Consider the following 14,989-nt stretch of genomic DNA (forward strand, 5'->3'; position numbering starts at 1 on the left):
GCTCGTTACTACACCTGTAGACAGCGTCTTCACGTAATAACACTATCTTGACTAGTGCAGTTGAATGACATTTGTCCTGGGAGCACTGTACCAATGTGGCGGCGCTATTGACGCATGCTCAGGGTCCCTATGCGATGTCTAGTTTATATATCTATGAAATGGTGTAAATTATTCAGATTTTGTTTCAAATGTGCATACTGTCAAGTGATGGATAGAGGATTTGGTGAGCAAATCAAGACAAAGGCAGATTCTGCTTGACTGGTGTATTCAGCGTTGAACTCTACTGTGTTGTAGATGTGATTATGTTTTTATTGCAATAGTTATATTGCCAACTTTAATTTAATGTAGTTTGGTATATTTATCATCATACCATGGATATCAATGATATTTGATTTTTGGCCCTTCATACGAAAAAAGTTTGGTCACCCCTGGTATAGAGAAATCGTGAAAACCCATATTGTAAACAGAACTGTGTATCATCGATGTGGTGAGCTTAGCAACCATCCTAGCAACCATCCTATGTACCGAAACAACATCCTGCCATTGTTATGTGTTAGTGTAATGAAGTTACGCTCTGAATTGTTAAAAAGTTGAACAGACTTTTAGTTCATTAAAAAAAATAAATCTGCAACTGTAGCGACCACATCCACCAATTCATGGAGAGATACTTTCATCAAAATACTTTCACAGACCATAATCATCCCATGACGGATTCCCCAATTTCATATTTCTTCAATCAAAACAGATCTAATTGAGCAGAAAGCTATTTTGGAAGCTTTGAAACGAACCCGATTCGTTCAGAAAATGGAGTCTTTTGCCACCCTACAGTGAGGTTTAAAAATAGCACATAGTGTGTTGGCCTTGTTCCAAAACACACACATACACGGCAGACACACTCTCTCACTCCCACTTTTTTTCTCTGCACAATTCCCACCTCCAGGGCTCATATTCGCTAGTATCCTTTGACTGACACGGGCTGCTTTCTGCTGATTGGACGAGCTGAGGTGATTGACAGCTCAGCAGAGTGCAGAAGCATTAAACGGTGGCCCCGCCCACAGGCTGTGCACGTGGTTGAGTCTGCTGTGAACATATGAGAATCAGTGAGAGGAGAGGAAAAGAGAGGAGAAAGAGGGAGGAGAGAAGTGGGGAACAGAGGCGACAGGATTGACTCGGGAGGGAGAGGAAAGGAATTGCTTTGAGGGGAAAAGAAGGAAAAATAGGAGCAAGAGGGGAAGAGAAGAGGTGAAAGTAGAGGAGAGGAGGTAAGATTTGAAGAGAAAAGGCCATTATTTTGAACATCTCATGATACTTATTGATGTATTTGCATGTTTTTTGTGTGCAAATGAAAGTGTGCATGTGTTTTCATACTGCTTATGTGTATCACATGCACATCGATCGACACTAAAGCAGACATTCATTATTCTGACAGCAGTTTGTGTGCTTTATCTCTCTGTGTGTGTGTGTGTGTGTGTGTGTGTGTTGTAGCATTACAGATGCATTGCCTCACATCATCACCGGCATCTGTAGTTACTGGTATCACTTACACCGGCTCTGGTTCCGTGCGATTAAATAAATGCCATCATGAGATTACAATCCCTTAGGAGTACTAGTTTTCATTTTATATGATAACTGTCACATAAGCATTGCTGCTTTTGAAAAAAAGGAAAAAAAAAAACAGCGACATCATCAGTCATGAATGTCAACTCATAAACATATTATGGCTGTGACTATTGCTAAGCTTACATAAACACAATTCGGTGTGTATACTGTAAATGTTTTCAGGAGCAAAAAAATCTTTGGAAGGCTATTGTTTGCACAGGCCTGCAGGGGGATTAATGCACACGTGCCGTGGTTATCTCCACATACTGACCTACATTCACCGGAGCTTTACCACAGGCAGACAACCGTGAGCTGCTAAAATATCCTTCTAAAAATAGAGGCTGAACCCGAGTCATTTGGTGGAGCTGCAATGAATGAAACCGTGATGTCAGTTAAATGAGATCTGGTAACCTTGTAGACTGAAATGAACCTTCACGAGTTGAAACCCAGAGCAGAGTTGAAATGCAGAAACAGGAAGTCTGTAATTGCAAACTTAATCATTTGTGAAGACAGCTTAGATACTGTTGTCGGTTGTGTTTTTGGAGAACAAGTTTGTCTGTGCTGAGCAGGTTTGTGTTTGCTGACATGGTTACGAAGCATCTGCTAAGATCTTGTGAAGCATTGGTTACTACAACAAGTCTTGAAGTGCATAGTCTAACGCTAAATATAAGCAAAAACACCCTAAATATGTAATTACAGCACTCGAGAAGCATAAACAGAAACCACCCTGTTTTCAGTTTTTCAAGCGTACTGTGCACCTTTTACAGCGCTGCAGTAAATTGAAACATTATGCTTGGTTCTGGTTTGGACCACGGTGGTCCAGCTGTGTGTCGCAGTGGTGTTGGTTATTATGGTTTGGGAGTGAAGGAAGCTTGGTTTTGGAAACATCCTAAAGTTTTGCCAATCCAAGCACTTCTCAACCTCATATGGGAATCTGCGGCTCGGGGAAAACTGTCATTACTGGACCACCAGCGTTTTGGAGATCTTCAGCTGGTTGTGTACAGTAGTTCTTCCGTGTGTCATTTCTGCTCATGGACAACTGACAAAAAAAAAAAGGAGGTACTTGTTGAGGCATGACTGATTTACTGTCAAGCTTCCAAGAATTTTCAACAACAATCTGGCCTCAGCACAATGAACACAGAAACGTCTCATCAATTGGGCTCAGCAATTAAAACTTGAAACTCGTCTGATGTAAGAATTCTGATTTCAACCAGTCTGATCTCGGACTTCAGATGGCAATATTTTTATTTCAGCAACTTGATATCAGATATAAATATTCTAATTTTGTCAGCCTGATATATATATTACTGTATCCTTATTGTGCATGTATGATCTCTTCAGACAGTCTGATTATGCACTTCTATTGAGATCAGTAATTATATTAGACAAGACTGTTGAAACCAGCTCTGTAAGTCTCTGATCTCTTCTAACCTAATCTGAAACCTCAGAACCTGAATACATGATATAGTTTTTATATCCGAGCAGACTGATTAAAAAACGTCTGTCAAATCTGTCAAACGTCTGATTTAATACTATAATCTAATTAGTCTGGCCTCACACTTCTGTTTTCTACTTTCAGCCGCAACAGTCAGATTTGAAACTTCTGATCTGAAACCACAGAAACTGACAAAATGATGACACATTTTAATGTTTTATATTAGGCCAGACTAAAAAAAGTCAAACTGATTTAAATGTCAAATTTCTTATTTAAATATACTTATCAGTCTGATCTCACACTTCAGATTTCTTCTGTCAACCACAACAGTGTGATTTGAAACTTCTGATTTGATTTCAAGTCTATCAAACTGCTTATTTAAAGGTGCAATAGGAGATCTTGGAAAATGCTTAAAAGCATTAGCCTGATAGCAGTAAAAGCCTACATCCCACCCTGCACTACACCAACCCAAAGCCACACCTCCTTAATGCATGATAACATTCACCAGAGAGAAAACTATATAGCATATTTAGGGGCTGATCACACCGAATGAAAAGTGCTGTGCGCTTTTTATGTGTCTAGGCAATGACTGAATCAGCTGCGTTTTTTGCGTGAGTGTTGCTGTTGGTATTGGAATGATTGTAATATTTAATAATATTGTGATAATTAAGATTTGAGAAGTCATACAGCTCCATCTTTAGAAGTTTCTGAAGTCATCTTGACAACACAAACACTGCTGTCACTTTTTGTCACACTGCTTTTATTTGATTGGAGACTGAAAAAATGCGACTAAAGTAACGCACTTTTTCCGTTCAGAGTTGACTTTTTTTCATCTGCTGCGAGTGCACAGCATGCAAGGGCAAAACGCAAGGTGCAGCAGGCGGTTAAAACGAAAGGCGTGCAGGAAGTATAAGCAGTGCGCAAAATGCTCGTGAACATTAGTAAATCTTTCAAAAAGGCGCCTCTCAAGACAAAAAAACGCATTCGGTGTGATCGACCCCAAAGTAATTACAATCTCAAACTTAAAAAGAAGGTAGATTGTTGTTTGCCTGCTATTTTCTGTTTGAACTGTTTCTGTGAATGCGCAGATGTCGTAATCCTTCCTGCAAAACAGGGTGCGCAGTGGTATACAATGATAGAACATATTTTAACACGTCGGTTTGAAAGCCTATCATAATGTTCGGACTTGATTCGTAGAACTTTTTGCTTGAACAAACTTTTTTTGGTCCTACATAAAAAAATTAAATACACAAATATATTTAAACCGCTAAATTTAATGATCAGTATGTGCAAACGTTCAACCAGCATAACAAATTTTTTTTTTAAAGACAATCACTTATTGCACTTTTTAATCTCAAAATCCTGATCTTGTCATTCTGCAACTGTCTGATTTTAGATATCCGATTTTATTTCAACAATTTGATGATAATTTTTTTTTTATCTCAGCAGATCCAATATTTTTTTAAGATCAAAGTTTAATATATGACCAGAGCATTCAAATAAGTCTCATTTCAGACTTCTGATCTGAAAACTCTGATATCCAACATTTGATTTACCAACTTTATCAGTCTGATCCCAAACTTGTCTCTTCTGTGAGCAACAGATTGATTTCAGATATCTGATTCTAAATATCTAATTTCAGCAATTGGATAAAGTTCTCATCTCAATAATATGAGTGTAAATTCTCTTGAGATCAGTTTTTATATCAGACAAGTCTGATCTTAAAGCCACACAAGAATAATATAAGACTAGTGACTTCTACAAGCACTCTTATTTTAAAATCTCAATCTTTTTCTGCATAATCACATCTGTCTGATTTCAGATTTTACTATTTTTCTGATTCTTACAGATTTCTGGTCTCAAACTCAGCATTTTTATTGATGTAGCAATAGTGGACTGGTGGTACTGGTCGGTACAGGTCACCTTTATCAGGCTTGCATTTCCACTGCCAAAATGGTCAGTGCAAACCTTTCATCTGTATCTTTAATATTCACGAGCACACGTAAACTCTTGGTAGAAAGTAATTTCCTCATTCTGAGTTTATTAAAGTAAGGGATAATAATAATTAAACATGGCAGTTTGTTCATGTTTTAGGTTGCTGAAAGAATCATTTGCTCCATTGTTTTTTGCGCTTCACTCTCGCGTTTGTCTGTTTTGGAAAGAATTGGATGTCAGAAAATCTTCAATAATCACACGCAAGTTATTATCATCAGCTCAAGAGGTACGCTATTTCAAATACAGATGCGCACATGAGAGATCGCGAGATCCCTGGAGAAAGTGAAACCGCTAGCACTTTTAGACGGCCTCTTGAAACAAAAACAGGACACAGCAGATTTTGTTCTTCTTGGCTTTTCGGCTGTTCATCAAGACGACGACAAGGTTTGTCTGAGCTCGGGTCAACCATGGCTCATTATTATATGTATTTATTACCGGGTAATGTCTTGGCTGTGCATTTAAAAGTGGCTCTCCACATATTTGAACCCTTTTGTTGTGCTATAGGTACCCAATGGTAATGGTACCCAAAAGTTGTATGGTACGGTTCGCTTTTTGGTACCTTTTGACAGTGGAAACAGCCTTAAAAGCTGTACTGTACAGCACCACTCAGTGGAAACTGGCCATTTGACAGTAGAAATGAGTATAAAAGCATTGAAAAACAGGTCATAACTTGCTCCGAAATTTTTTTTTCAACATCTAGCCTGTGCAAAAATAAACCGGACAATGCAAACCAGACAGATGAATCCTCATAAGCAGCAATGCAAATCTCTTAAGTACTCATAATCTCCCTCAGGAAAACTTGCGCTCCATGTTTGCATGTGTTTTTCCTTCTCAGGTGAGGTCGTTGTTTGGAGCTCAGAGTGTCTCCTGAAGCGTCGAGCTGGTGTGCAGCGAGCTGAGTTTATGACTGGTTGCCTTGGAAACACATACTGTACTGTGAGGGTGCGGAGAGAGAAAGAGAGATATTTTAGAGAGGGGCAAATGTGGATAGAATGAAATGGAGAGAGAGAGAGGTAATGCTGGTGGGTGGGGGAGGGGCCTTACAGGGAGAAGCAAAAAAAGGAAAAGAAATGAAAGCAGACTGGCTGGTAGAAGGGGGTTGGGCTATCTTCTCTCGGCACCACTCTCTCTACCTCTTTCACTGTCTCTCCCTCTGTTTCTCTCTCTCTCTTTTTCTGCTTTCTCGTACCATTCCTTCCCTTTCTTTGTCTGCTGGAGGAGAAGGCAGGAGAGAAGGGTGCAAATGTGAGCAAACGAGAGAGCGTGCTTAGAGAGAGAGAGGGAGGTAAGAAAGGACAAGACAGAATGGACTAGGCACACTCGCCTTTTTGACAATAGAAGCTCACTTCCTGTCTGTCACTGCCATTTCGTGAGTAAGTCCTCTCACTCTTTTTGTGTGGCTGTCTGTGTGTGTGTTTGAGTGTGTGTGTGCGTGCGTGTGTGAGGCCAACCGTGTGCACATTTGGTTGGGGGTGTCAGCCGGCACTTTTAAAGGTAAAGGTGACACATTTAAAGGTACATTACTTTGGAGTGCTGGGCAATCAGGAAGCAGTGCCCTTCTCTTCTTCTCCGAGGTAAGAATGCTTGAGAGAAATGCTCACCTCTGCTTTCTGAGCCATTTAAAAACCAGCCCCTCGGACTCGCATTCTCTGTCTTTGTGCTCCATGTGCTTTCTTTTTCTTTCTTTGTACTGAACTTCAATGTTTTGCTATAAATCCCTTTCAAGTCTCCACAACTCAAGCTGGAGTAAGCAGCAGAGGAGATCCTCCATAATGCAATTGTGTGTATGTGTAATATAATAGTAAGCCGGTCTCTGCTGAATACTTTTGTACAGGAAGTAAGGTTATTATAACAGGCGATCAAGATCTCTGCCATTACATTTCAGCGCAGATCTAATAAAAGACACCGTCTCGATGTGTGTCTGCAGAGAACTTTCTCAGACAAGCTCCCAATGAGCAGTATCACTCATAACTCACCCTGTGCAGGAGAGATTTCCTTAGTTTGTTATCTGCCAAAGAACACCCACATGCACGCATTACATTACTCTACTTCTGGGCCCCATGGTCACCTGTCGTCCCTGTTGGCCCAGTTCATTAGCAGCACCTGCGATTAGAGATGGTATCATAAGAGGTGTGAGAAAGGGAAATGGAGAACAAAAATTTATTATCCACTTATAAATCCACTTAACTTTAAGACTTCAAATGTGCTATAGTGAGATTCGAATTTAAAGGGACAGTTTACTTGATAACTTGGGGAAAATGTTCTGTCCGCTGTGAAACCTAAATATACATTTGAAAACATTCCAGATATTAGAAGTCTTTAGTATATTGGCAAGAGGGTGATAGGCTTGTTATGTGTTATACTGTGGATTTTTGACTACAACATTCTTATCATACCAAATACAAGAAATGTGTCATATAGCCTCCACATTAAATCCCAACCGGTCATGCCTTGTTATTTTACACACATCTGTGATGTCATCTAGAAGGTGGAACTAGCAGTTGGCTTCCGAAAACAATGTCAGACTGTAAAACTCAACAGTCAGCTTTATCAAATGAAATCAATGTAGTTAACTCAAAATTGACTGAAAGTTATTCTACCCATTTAAAAAAGAGTTTTGAATTCAGTGTTGAAGGTAATGAGTTAATTAAATACCTCATTACTTTAACTTAAATAGAGTAAGTACACAGTGTTCATATAGGTTAGTTTTTTTTTACTCAAATGGTTGGTTTTACTCAAAAAAACTATTGAGTTTTACAGTACTCAGTTGGTTTGAGTTCTTTTCATTTATTGGGTATTACTGTGCTCAAATTGCTTCATTTACTTAAATGGTTTAAGTTCACAGTACTCATTAAAATTAGTTTTTGAACTTAAATGGTTTGAGTTGAGTTAACTTTTTGGTTTTTACAATGCAGCACTGTTGCTATAGCTCCATGAACCTCTACTCCTTTACATAATTCCACCGAGCAGGGATAGTTCACACGAAAATGAAAATTCGGTCAATAATTACTCACCCTTATGTCATTCCAGTCGCCGCATTCATCTTCAGAACACATATTAAGATATTTTAGATGAAATCAGATAATCCACAGACAGCAAGTCCAAAAGACACCAAAAACTATGTTGAAACAGTTTATCTCAGTCTTCAGAGTTTCAATTTGAATATTATGAAGCAACAAGAATAATTTATTGTGCACTAAAATACAAACTTTTCAAAACCAAAACAGTGCAGTAGTTTTACTTCGTTAAAATGTTTTCACCTAGCACCATTAAAGTCAAAAATTTAAAAATAAAATGTAAGTACTGTTACTGGAACATGTGACCACTAATACTTTTGAAGCCAAGCAGTAACTTTGTATGATAAAGTGACAGAAAATTCATTTAATTCTCACTGAAAATCTCTCCCACTAACAGCTATCAAATCTCATTTGTACATGCATATTCAAACATTTTCCAACATTGATGTCAATGACACTGAATACCATTGATTCGCCAATAAAGAATGATATTTGAGTGACAACAGTGAATAACAACTTGACTTTTGATCTTTAAAAACACAAAATAGTCGCATGGCTTCAGGAGACTTTTAGTATAGTGAGTCAAATGTTTGAATTGGTGCATGGTGATGCACATCAAGTTGATTTTGCACAATTGATATTCATCACAACCAATATTCATTTTTACACCCACACTTCTGCTAGTAGGCAGCAGTAGAGTTTCCATGTGTTTTATCTGCATGTTTGTAAAGACATCTTTTAGAGTATGAGAGATTATCTTTTCTTTGTAAAAAGTCTCTTGCTGATTTTTATGTAATGACCTAAATCTTTCCCTCAAATGTGTCCGGCCTGTTACAACACATACTCCACACACTCTAGATCTGATATAAGTATCTTGTGTGAGAGTTTCTATCACTGTTTATTTAGAGTAATACAAGATATGTGTACACTACCTGACAAAAGTCTTGTCGTTGATCCCACAGCAACAAATAATAACTTGACGTCTCGTTGATCATTTGGAAAAGTGTCAGAAGGTAGATTTTTCTGATGAATCATCTGTTGATCTGTATCCCAATCATCACAAATACTGCAGAAGACCCACTGGAACCTGTATGGATCCAAGATCCTCTCAAAAATCTGTTTAGTTTGGTGAAGAAAAAATCATGGTTTGGGTTTACATTCAGTATGGGGGTGTGGGAGAGATTTGCAGAGTAGATGGCAACATCAACAGCCTGATTAATCAAGACATTTGTGCTGACCATTACATTATAAACCACAGGACAAAGCAAACTCCTCAACAGGATAGCGCTCCTTCTCATACTTCAGCCTCCACATCAAAGTTTCTGAAAGCAAAGAAGGTCAAGGTGCTCCAGGATTGGCCAGCCCAGTCACCAGACATGAACATTATTTAGCATGTCTCGGGTAAGATGAAGGAGGAGGCATTGACGTTGAATCCAAAGAATCTTGATGAACTCTGGAAAGCTTTCTTTGCTATTTCAGATGACTTTATTAATACGTTATTTGAGTCATTGCAGAGATGTATGGATGCAGTCCTCCTAGCTCATGGGAGTCATACACAATATTAATAAGTCTTCCACTGCACCATGACTTTATATTCTATACTGTACATTATTTCTGTTAAGTGACTAGACTTTTGTCTCAGCAAAGTCAGACCTTACTGACCTAATTAAATAATAAAAAATCGAGGCAAGATCATATTTCATTTTAAAGAGCCACAAAACCCCCCTGTTTCAGCAGAGTGTTTTCACTCCTCTAGTTTGAAAAAAGTCAGAAAAGTGGGTATGTCCAGCTCTGTTTAGATGAGAGTGTCAGGGGAGGGAAAGAGGGAAGATTTTGCATAAAAATGGGAATTTTCGTTTGGGCATGCGCTGATTTTCACAGATGCAAAACAAACACACAGACGCAGAGGAGACAGTGACTGTGTTTAAATGGACATCAGTAATCAAATTATTTGCCAAATTATTAATTTGTCGACTTTACCTGCAGTTTGGCAATTCACTTTCATTCAGGAACATTTCCTGCATGCCTCCCATGACAAACGAGATATTAACTTTAATGGAATTTTTGATACCGCACGGCACATGGGAGGAAAAAACCTTCGCATTTTTCGCTAACTTAGATGCACTCGGTAGGCAGTGTCAGAAAGCCGTGGGTGTATAGACTATCATGTCACAAAATGCGACGAAAATCCTATATGATGGTAATAGTTTAAGGTGTTTACATGCTTACCTTCAGATTCATTTACAGTGGATCTTTCAGTCCATAATATTGAACTGTAATATTGTAGTGATGTTAACCTACTGTAAACTTAGTAAATAAATCATTTTGACTAAGGAATGTCTTTAAAAACTGAAAGAGTACTGCTGACGATACAAACTAACTTTGCCATCTGAATGAACAAACAAAGGGCACTGATCACACACACTTACCAAATCTGTAGAGACAGGACAATCAACAGCAACTGGAACCATGTCTTTTTTAAAAGGAGACGAGCAGCAAATCCAGATTTCACCATTTCCAGATGCAAAATGCTCTTGGATAAAAATGTTTTGTTACAAACGGATTTCTGTTGCGTGCACTGTAATCCACACTTGAGTCCAGCTGCGCTCTCATAGCTGGGAAATGAAAACGAAACCGTTGCAGCACATTATTAAATGCAACACTGACAACCTATGTCTCTAAATTTTTGTTCTTTTACTTGTTTTGGCAACACAACGTGACGTCTCTCTACCGTCTGAACACTGTAACAGGTAAAAACAGTCTTTAAAGCTATCGTGCATATTATTGAAGTTGCACAGCATACACAATGGAGCGCGCTGATTGGTTTGAACAAAGCCTTCCTCAAGAATGAATGCAGCACACTCAGAGACGTCACTCGCAGGGACAGACATCCAGTCTCCACTCTGGAATTTACACAAGTATCTAATCGCCGTGACGCAGCTTCAAAAATTCGTTTCAAACAGGAAAAACAAATTTGCTCAAAATAACGCAAAAACAACCAATTTTCACTTTTTAGTGAAATATATGTGTCCTAATAGTGTTTATAGCAGCGTGGGATACATATATGACTGTCAACATCTCAAAAAATGTGTTTTGGTGTTTCACGACCCTTAAATAAAATAATCTAGCGGCCTTTGCTTTTCATACAAGCCAATTCTGATACCAAATGATCAAAAAGAAATCAAGTTATTATTTGTTGCTTCTAAAACTTGGTCAATACCTGTCTCTCAGATTGAATATCAACTCACAACTATGACCTCAGCAGCTGCAGCAGCACATTTAGTTTTCAAAGACTTGTCAAGAGTTAGTGACACTACTACGTGAAAGCTGAATGTGAGAATGAGAAATCCTGTGAAAATTACTTGCTATGAAAATGCAGCTGATCATAGTAGAGAATCACGTTGGTGTGGTTACACCTAGAATCTCACATTAGCATGCGTTGTCTTATGAGTGTTTTCTCCACAACAAAGTCTTGCTAGATGTGAAATACAACTATAAAGGCCGTCCCACTGTTTCTATTTTCAAAACTGCATGTTGTTCTGCATCTGAAACTGAAACCTATCAGCAAAACCTCAAATTCTCAGGCATGATCTGTGCCCTTTTAGACGGCCTATTTATTGTCTAAAACATGGTCAGTGCTTTGCTTTTAAAAAGCAGACACGCACCATATCTAATTTAGTCTTTCAATAGGAAAGCCCTCGTAGCTTGGCCTAGCCACTTTTGTTTACATCTGCAGTGTGCGTGGGCTATTTCACTGAATATCAAGTCTAAATTCCTCTCATATATCAGTCAGTAACACAATCTCTCTTCTCCCGACAGCAGTGGCGCCCCTATCTTTTTCCTTCCCACTTTTCCTCTCTCTTTCCGGCTGTTTGACTCCTGCTGTGGTTCCCCTGCTCTCATGAGATATCAGTTTCAGATGGACAGTCACCGTAGACTCTTTGTTTTCAACTGGATTCCTGACTTTAGTTTTCTGAGGAGAGTTAGTGTCAAAATGGATTCTAGACTTGGTGAACTCTGTTATGGCTTCAAATAGTAACATTTATTTCAAACTTTAGGTCAAGTATAGAGATAAGAAATTCCTGTATGCATTTCAATGCTTCCAGAGGTATTTAAAAACACATTTGCCTACTGACCAACAGGATAACTATCGAATGTGTTTTGACAAAATGCATGAAAACTATGGGCTCTATTTTAACGATTTAGGCGTGTAAGGCGCATGACACTAATGCATTAATAATTGAAAAATACGCTCTGTGCCCCGGCGCATGGTGTAACAGGGTTGTGCTTATTCATTCAGAGTCATCTCCCAATCCCTTTAAGAGTCAGTTGTGTTGCGCCATGGCACATTTGCTATTTACATGGCAGACTTTGTAAGAGGATTTACTGAACGATTCACTAGCAAGAAAACAGTTAAACAGAGCATCTGCAGCACGAGGATAAAGAACAAGCTTCCTCCATTCGGCCTCTTTACTTTCTCTTTACTTTACTTTTACTCTTTACTCCTTTTTTTCCTGGATAAGGAAACGGTGTTGTACACACTGCACTGAAGATATCCAGTAGCCTACATATTTAATTTTGTTTGTTAAACGCAAAAATTTGCTTCAAAATTCAGTTTGAATTTCCAAATGAATAAAAAAACAATAATAAATAAGAGTGGTAAAAAAAACTGACTTATATCTAAACACACTTCCTATTCTTATTCCACATATGGTGATGTTTATGTCTCCAAAATCCGACAGGTGAACGAATCCAAACTTGTTTTAATTGAAAACAAATATAAATATGCATATAATAAATAATACTGCTAATAATAATAACATTATACAAATGCAAATTGTCATGAATAAACTGAAACAAAGCCCCTTGACATGAAGAAGGCATGAAGGAAGTTTTTATTTTAATTAGTTTTTTTTTTTTTCATTTAAAAAAATATTTGTGTATTGCTGTACATCCTGTGTGTATTAAGCAATGAGTAAGCGTTTGGACCTGCATACGCGCTTAACTAACACGCTCTGTGCTGGACTATAGACCATATTTTATTTGGTCAATGGCGCGGTCTACTCAGTTCTTCAAAATAGCAACGCACCAACAATGCTCCTTAACACCTCCTATTTAGACCGGAACAACCATGATTCCTCAGAGTAGTGCAAAACGTGAAAATTACTGTTGCAATGGTCTTAAAATAGCAACAAATCATGGCAAACATGCCTCGCACCTTATTGGTATTTATATATTGGTACATAGTAGAGCTCAATGTGTCTATACTTGTGTTGTACCAATATAAAAACAAGTTGCCACATGAAGCGCCTTCATTTGTTTGCTTTTCTTTTTGCTTGTAGGTCGCGTAACATCGATTCATTCATTCAGTAATGCTCCCACAAATGTAATGTAGAGCTTGCACAATAAGTTAGAAGGATATTGGTCAATTCAGAGCACAACAGATTTATGCGAATTCATGTTAATACCAGGTGGATATGACAATGCATCTCAGCTGGTCAATGAAACTGTCTTTGTACTTACACTTTTTATCGCTTATGCAAGGGTCAGCACACAGTGGCCATAATGGGAATGTTGTCATCAGAATTGTAGACTCTACTGTATGTATATGTTGTAAACACATTTACATTATACGCACATGTCCATTTCAATTTGTTTACACGCTAGGTTGGCAGTTTCACTGTGCAAGGTAGGGAAAGAAAAACTCCGCAAATACAGACCAAAACATGTGCAGGCCATGTTGACAAAGTACACAAATGAAAAATTGTGCAGTCAGAGGTTAGAAACTACCGTCATTTGTAGAACTCTAGTACAGGGATGTCAAACTCAATTCCTGGAGGGCCGCAGCCCTGCACAGTTTAGTTCCAACCCTGCTCCAACACACTTACCTGTAGGTTTCATACAAGCCTGAAGGACTCAATTAGTTTGATCAGGTGTGTTTAATTAGGGTTGGAACTAAACCGTACAGAGCTGCGGCCCTCAAGGAATCGAGCTTGACATCCCTGCTCTAGTGTGTATGGCTACAAAGATGTCTTATGGGTTATAACTTATGCCTAGAGATATATGAGCAATCAAAAATATTGACAGACTGTGCATTTGACCGTGCACCAATACTGCCGAACACTTAAATAAATATATTTTTGATTGTACTTTAAAACCAAAAGTAACACAATAATTTGATGCAGAAGTATGAATACTATCATTTCAATGCACCAGAATATAAAATTGCAATGGTGTCAATGTCAGATGTCAAAATAAGGAAACGTCTGCCAAACTTGTGCTCCTTCTGGCTTTGAATATCCTTTTGGGTACCATCATTAAGAAAATAAAAGGGCAGAAGTTTATTTCTTTATGAGATCCCTAAACATTTCTTTCAGATTTGATCAATTCATGTGGCACATTTTGCTATCTGTACATATTTAGTATTTATGACATTAAAAAATGTGAAGCACAAGGTAAATTACACATTGGAACAGTTAATCTTCAAAGGGACAGCAACAAAAATGGGCTGTTTAAATCAGACAGAGTAGAAAATGGACTAAATGCATACATAAAGTCAAATTACGAGTGTTTTTGGTGCAAAAAAGGACTTGATTAACTTTACAAGTATGCCTTGAAGAAAAAAATGATATAATATGATCTCTCTCTCAGAACTATGATGCAAAACCAGAATTACTGTAGCTACTGATATGGACTCAATTAAATTGAGGAGAGCAAGAAATAAAGGAAAAAGAAATTTAAGATGCAGAGCCTGTGCTGCCTTAGGCCCATTATGCTTGTAATGTAATTTCCCCTTTAATCTAAATGCATGTGTGTGAAGCTAGAGAGAATCACAAAAGCTTGCAGTAAGAGGAAGATGCCTGATGAGCTCTTTCAATGATTTTCTACCGTGTGTCTGAATCGCATCTTATTTGAATGAAATGCAAAGAATCTGTACTCAACC

The 14,989-nt window shown here is 38.2% G+C and overlaps 1 protein-coding gene across 12 annotated transcripts in view; it reads left to right on the forward strand.

Moving 5' to 3' along the window:
- Positions 1–14,989, forward strand: part of kdm6bb (lysine (K)-specific demethylase 6B, b) — a 139,510-nt gene that overhangs the window by 98,742 nt on the left and 25,779 nt on the right. For 2 of the 12 annotated variants that reach the window (XM_068223806.2, XM_073914082.1), the window contains exon 1: positions 6,237–6,603. The exons of 2 other annotated variants lie outside the window; for them this stretch is intronic. The gene's annotated coding sequence lies outside the window, so the exon portion shown is untranslated. Of the gene's footprint in view, positions 1–1,077; positions 1,263–6,236; positions 6,604–14,989 lie in introns of those variants that run through there. 8 more of the 12 variants (XM_005172621.5, XM_073914080.1, XM_005172623.5 and 5 more) reach the window with 5 other exon arrangements.

This window comes from Danio rerio, chromosome 10 (genome assembly GCF_049306965.1).
Source record: "Danio rerio strain Tuebingen ecotype United States chromosome 10, GRCz12tu, whole genome shotgun sequence".
NCBI classification, from domain to species: Eukaryota; Metazoa; Chordata; class Actinopteri; order Cypriniformes; family Danionidae; genus Danio; species Danio rerio.